This window comes from Anomaloglossus baeobatrachus, chromosome 12, assembly GCF_048569485.1.
Source record: "Anomaloglossus baeobatrachus isolate aAnoBae1 chromosome 12, aAnoBae1.hap1, whole genome shotgun sequence".
Lineage (NCBI taxonomy): Eukaryota > Metazoa > Chordata > Amphibia > Anura > Aromobatidae > Anomaloglossus > Anomaloglossus baeobatrachus.
In genome coordinates this window covers 100,050,894-100,057,160 of record NC_134364.1, presented here as the reverse complement: position 1 = coordinate 100,057,160, position 6,267 = coordinate 100,050,894, and the positions used below count along the sequence as shown (strand labels likewise).

Here is a 6,267-nt window from a genome sequence, read left to right as displayed (position 1 = left end):
GGTTGTTTGGAGACAGACGTCCCCTTCACTGACGGATTTGGCAAATTATGGCGACTCCTAGCCTTGCCGGGGTTCGAGAGGCCCCTGCCCTGGTGCTGACTGTCCTTCGTATACTGCTCCAGACCGCTGGGCCACTACCCGTCCGCGGTCCTTCCAGCAACCTCCGAGCAGTCACCCCTGCGGACAATCACCGCCGTTTGCTGACCTTGCTGTCACTGTCCGGGCACACAGCCGGACTAACTTCAGGCTTTTCTACTCTCACTTTTACTCCTTTTCTCCACTTCACTGTTTACTCCAATGCTTGTTTACTCCTCACTCAAGCCCTGCCTGGGCTAAACTTTAACTCCTCTCACTTCCTCCTCCAAACTCTATCTGCCTGGTTCCTCCCGCCTCCAGGGCTGTGAACTCCTCGGTGGGCGGAGCCAACCACCTGGCCCACCCCCTGGTGTGAACATCAGCCCCTGGAGGAAGGCAACAAGGATTTTAGGGTTAGCTTAGATGTGCCTAGCTGGGGTGTAGGGTGTGGTGGTGTGATGACCTGTGACCCCTGGCTTGCCCAGGGCGTCACATCTACATGTTACCGTACAGGATGTGTGATGTACTTGATATGTTGGGACCACCCTCTTCGGTGGGTCTCTGTGCAGCTGAACTGGCTGCCCATGCGGTATCACTTCCATGATGGGAGTGCTTATGTTGATGTTTGCTTTGTGTTTACTATATAGCTTTTTTGTATGATCCACGTTTAGTAATAGGGAAACAAGTATCATTTGTATAGTTTTCTGTCTCTTTAAATGTTGGACGGAAGTGCTGGGTGATGTGGCCGGAGGTGATGGGACAATACTGTTCTCCCTGCCGTGCGTTATAGCCTGGAAACACTACTGTAAAGACAGAAGATTTTGGTAAGTGCCATTACTGTTTCTCTTTTCTACTTATGGTTTATCCAATCTGTACCAATTCTCCCAAATGTTCTGCCCCCGTAGCTGACAGGAGACCACCAAGTGCTACCGGTGAAAAGGGAGAAACACCAATTAACCCTCGTAGCAATACTGTTTAGCTGCAAATAAAGTTAGTAAAGTGCAGGCAGGTAAGTAATAATCCACAGCCGCGTCCACGTCATCGGTAATCACTTGATTAATGGCAGACCTGGCAACTTTTCAGAACTGACTTCATTGAGAACTAGGAAGACGGCAAAAATAGCCATTCCTGTAGTCTGACGCAGGACTGCCAACTTTATTTGAGCAAAAATAATGTAGTAGATGTCACCTGCAGTCCCATGTAACACCACAGATTACATAGTGATAACTCTCCGAGTACAGATAATGTAGTATGTCACCTGCAGTCCTATGTAACATCACAGATAACACAGTGATAACTCTCCGAGTAAAGATAGTGTAGATGTGCCACCCCCGTGTAAGCAGCCGAGCTGCTCAGATACGGGTACGCTGTGGCTCGAGGGTCACCGGACCTGGGGCTCGTGCGGCCACTCAAATATAAGGGGGATGTTTACAGTGGAGTCGGTATGTAGTTCGTGACGCCACTGGTGGTGTACGGTAATTTAGGGAATACCGCCGCTGCAATTGGGAGTACCCGGGGTGATGAAGTGGGGCAGCAAGGTGTTGTAACCCTCCACGGGTAGGTGGGATGCCCCAGGACTCGGTGTGGGATGCCGTGGGGTGCAGGGGTCACTCTCGTACTCACTCAGTTCATAAGCAAAAACTGACAACCGGGTAAACCAAGTCTCTGGGTACCGCTGCCGCTGAGGGGACCTCGTCCAGGTCCTGTCCCCAAGTGGTGCTGCCTGGTGATCCGTGACCTGCCTCCTGGCACTTAGTTTGACTTTAACTTGATGGCCAGGTAGCATGGAACTAGCCGGGCCTCGCTCCCCAATGTGGCTAAGTGTGGGAGCTTGCTCTCCGGTCTCACGCTTGGGATTTTCTGGACCGTTTTGGATTTGGAAAGTCCTATTCCCCTCGTTGCGCTAATGCCCCGATTCTGGAGCGGGTGGGAATAGATCATAAAGGCTCAGTTCTCCTCAGGTGAATTGTCGGGTTGCCTGAAGCTACTCCCCGACCTAGAGTCCGTGTACCCCGTCGTGCCTTCGGTCCCGGACCAGTGATAGTGCTAGGCTGCTGGCTGTCCTCCTCGACAGGTTCGAGCACCTCGCCACAATCCTCTGCGACCGGGGGTCCGACTCCTCTAGGCCCAGACCATCGTCTGCAACCTAGAGCCCTCACAGCTCGAGGGCTACTTCCCAACCAGCCTCCTTCTACTCTCTAGCTCTACTCCACACTTACTGACTACACTCCTCCCCTCCCTGACCCCCTAGGTGGGCGACTCTATTCCACTCAAGCCATCCACTGGTGTGTCTGGTGGGTGTGGTGCAGGGTGTATCTAGGATCTGATTTGCTGTTGGAGGCAACACCATTTAGTTAGGGACCCAGAACCAAGAGGGAGGAGGCGGAATACTGCACGGGAGGGCAGCTTGTGCAGTACCCTGTGACGACCTGATAGTCCAGGGGCGTCACATAGATGTGACCTGCATTCCTATGTAACACCATAGATAACACAGTGATAACTCTCCGAGTACAGATAGTGTAGCTGTGACCTGCAGTCCTATGTAACACCACAGATAACACAGTGATATCTCTGAGTACAGATAATATAGTAGATGTCATCTGCAGTCCTATGTAACACCACAGATAACACAGTGATATCTCTTTGAGTACATGTGGCGCCCCTGAGGCTCAGTCGCCACAGGGTATTGCATCTGACTTAAGGTGCAATAATCATCCCGGGTAAGGAAGAGGTTAACCACTGGTTTTCACTTACATAACACACACACACACACAGCTCAGGTGCTTTCCCTCTGAAACTGGGCTAAAGGTGGTTACCATAACAACGGGTTTTTCCGAGTTTCATTGTTTCCTTGGAACCGGCGCTGTTCAGGGTGCAGATCCCTAGGGGGGAACGTACTCTATGTTGGACCACCAGAATCTGCCTGACAGGGGGATTCCATGTTTCTTTGGCCACCACAAGGTCCCGGAGCACAGTGGCACATTGGGTCCGGAGTCGTGATTGCAGTCAGGCCCCACAGCGGATTCGCGCCACCTGCACATGCGACAGGAACTGTAATACTACACCGGGGTCCCCAAGCACTTCAGGGCATGGGGATCCACACTAAAAAGCGCAAAGAGGAAGGGCCCACAGACTACCGCATCGGTTCTGACCTTTGACTTACAAAGGATCGTCTGGAGCTCAATCGCAGCAGAGACCGGTGCCTCCGGGCAGCCCACGAACTGTGAGTAAAAGACCTGGAACTGCATTTGCTGTGTTACTCCTTCATTGCTCGTGCCATCGCTTCGTGCTTCAGCGCCAGCGGCCACTACCACCTCCATCATCCTCCCTGGGGCCTAGCTTCACCTGCGGGAAGCTGAACTATCCTAGCTGTGACACTATCCGCCCCAGAAGACAGCAACCGCAGAGGCGGCTAATCCCTGGCCGTATACCTCAGGTGGCGTCACAAGACAACTCCCATCACCCATCCTCCATTTTTTAACCCTTTTTATTGTACACCTCAGGGCCACGAAGCCGGGCAGGGCCACCTGTGACATCCCAGACCCGACATCACCGACCCAGCGACGAGTAAAGTTAAACCCTTGCCCCGTGGGTACTGCAAAGTGATAATATAGTAGATGTCACCTGCAGTCCTATGTAACAGCACAGATATCACAGTAGTAACTTTCTGAGTACAGATAATGCAGTAGATGTCACCTGCAGCCCTACGTAACACGACAGATAACAGTGATATCTCTCTGAGTACAGATAGTGTAGTAGATGTCACCTGCAGTCCTATGTAACACAACAGATAACACAGTGATATCTCTCTGAGTACAGATAGTGTAGTAGATGTCACCTGCAGTCCTATGTAACACAACAGATAACACAGTGATATCTCTCTGAGTACAGATAATGTAGTAGATGTCACCTGCAGTCCTATTTTGTCATACCATGCCTGAGGAAGAGACCTGAGATGTCTCGAAAGCTTGCTTTATAACATTATATTTTATTTTAGTTGGCCATTAAAAGGTATCACAACTACAAAATTTTAATTTTGTTTCTCTCACTGAGAGCAATCAATCATTCTGCAGTCCTATGTAACACCACAGATAACACAGTGATAACTCCCTGAGTACAGATAATGTAGTAGATGTCACGAATAAACGACTAGTCTTTACACCCACTATATGGTCCGGCATTTTGTAATATCCATGTGATCCTCACCCTGCGAAATCTTCATATCTCCAGCTCTCATTATAGGAGGTGGCCCCCTAGTGGTACCATTGGATATAACGCCGAATTTAGCTCACTTATAGTTATCTGTATGGCTATTTTAATTTTAGCTTCTAAAATATATAAAAAAATATATTAAAATCAAAAACGAAGCTGTCAATTTTATACTCAAGAACGAGGAGCTCAGTCCACCATGACCCCTCAGAGCTGTCAGGCGGATCATGGATGACGACATAATGATGACTGTGAGGGACAGGACTTGGAAGCCAGATGCTGGTGGTGAGGTGGTGATGGTCTTACTGATACATAACACAGATTGTTACGAACCGGCACTGCCATAGCCGCAAGCAGCCTGCTGCGGTTCCTGTTGCGCCCAGGTGCCGGCTGCCGTTCTTGGCCGTGCCTCGGGTCGTCCAGTTGGCTGCTCCTTCCACCACGTCTAAGTGTGGAGAGGCAGCTAGTGCGCATACGTGCGCCGATTTACCCCAGCCAGAGTCTAAGACCGGTGTTTTGCCTAGTGAGCATGCTCAGCCTGATTGTGTTATGTCTGAGACTAAGTCCTCAGTTCAGGCTACTGAGCATGTGTGAAGCCCCACAGGTGTTGTGTCGGTGCATTACCTTCAGGGACTCCACGTAGCTGGATCTGGTCACAGGTAGGAGATCTTCTTCTTGTCGTGACGCCACTCTCAGTATTGCGGCCAGTAGGGACCGCCACTGCAGGTTGAGGGTCGCCTGGGGCTGATGGTATGTGCAGTTAGTTGGAATAGCCTCCTGAGAGTGAGGCAAGCCCCAGGGCCCGAGGTAGGTGCGTAGTACCACAAGGCGCAGAATAACTCCACACAGGCAGAATGTCTTTCAGGGTTTTTACTCACTTCAGGTGGCAGGGTGAGTAACCCGGGCGTAGCTGGGATGAACCAGGCGGGAACCAGGTGTCCTTCAGGCTGACTTGTGAGGGTGACTACTAACTCGCCTTCCTTAGCCCTTGGTGGTTTGGGGTGACCCCGACTTTGAGTCCCTATGGGGGTCACCCAGGGAAGTTGCTGAAGCCTCACTCCCCTTCGTTTGCCGTGTGCTTGTTGCCTGGGCCAGATCACTCCAGCTTCTTGCCTCCTGTGAGCTATGGGCCCTAACTGTGGCTACGTGGCTGCGGCTTTCGTGGTGTTGTGGCGTGGGCTTTGAGAGCCCCACACCGGCAGGTTTAGCAAAAGACAGCTGGATCTATCTCCGCTTCGGGATCTGCCGCCCGTTTGGGCCTGGTACTCTCTAGCAGTCTCCTTACTTCCCACTCCGTGCTCTCTCTTTAGCTGAAGATGGATTTCGGGTAGCCCTCCTAGTTGACCGTTCTCCCCCGTCAGTAGCCACTGCGCGGGCGCTGTTAGACAGCAACAGCCCCACAGGTCTGCTCCTCACTGAGCCCTAAGGAGTTCTGCTCTAACTGACTCACTGCCCCTCCTCTCCTGTTCTTGCCTACGCCACCTAGCAACCAGATTCTCTTACCACACCCCTTGAGAGGAGATGGAGGCTTTTGGCCCCCTCCACTATTCCAGTGAAGGTCAAGGCTTTTCCCCCTCCTGGGATCCCCAGGGGTCCTCTCATGGGTACATGTGTGAGAGCTGATTACTATGCGCCTGTGTTCCACACCCCGGTCAGCCTTCTGGATTACCTGTATTGTACTGTCCCCAGCATGGGTGCAGTACTCAGTGGTGCCTGACCAGGTCAGGGGCGCCACATTCCCCCTTAGTTATCACCAGCACGTCCTCGGGCTGCAAGACAACATTTTAAAAATGCATAAAACATTAAAACATGTAAAACATTTAAAAGCACCAGGTACCATACATCACCACCCTCCACCCACAAGTCCGTTAACCCACCCAAAACCCTTTCACGTTGGCCGCGGCTTCAGCCACTTCTGGCAGGATGTAGAGGCGGCTTACATGGGCTGGTGGTTTCAGGGTATACCTGGCCTGGTGGATCCGC

At 51.7% G+C, this 6,267-nt stretch overlaps 1 protein-coding gene across 1 annotated transcript in view; it reads left to right on the top strand.

The window, feature by feature from the left end:
* Nucleotides 1-623: 623 nt before the first annotated feature.
* The window catches only part of LOC142257819 (angiopoietin-related protein 5-like), a 41,150-nt gene continuing 35,506 nt past the window's right edge, over nucleotides 624-6,267 (top strand). Inside the window, exon 1 of the mRNA XM_075330051.1 lies at nucleotides 624-899. The gene's annotated coding sequence lies outside the window, so the exon portion shown is untranslated. The remainder of the gene's footprint in view (nucleotides 900-6,267) is intronic.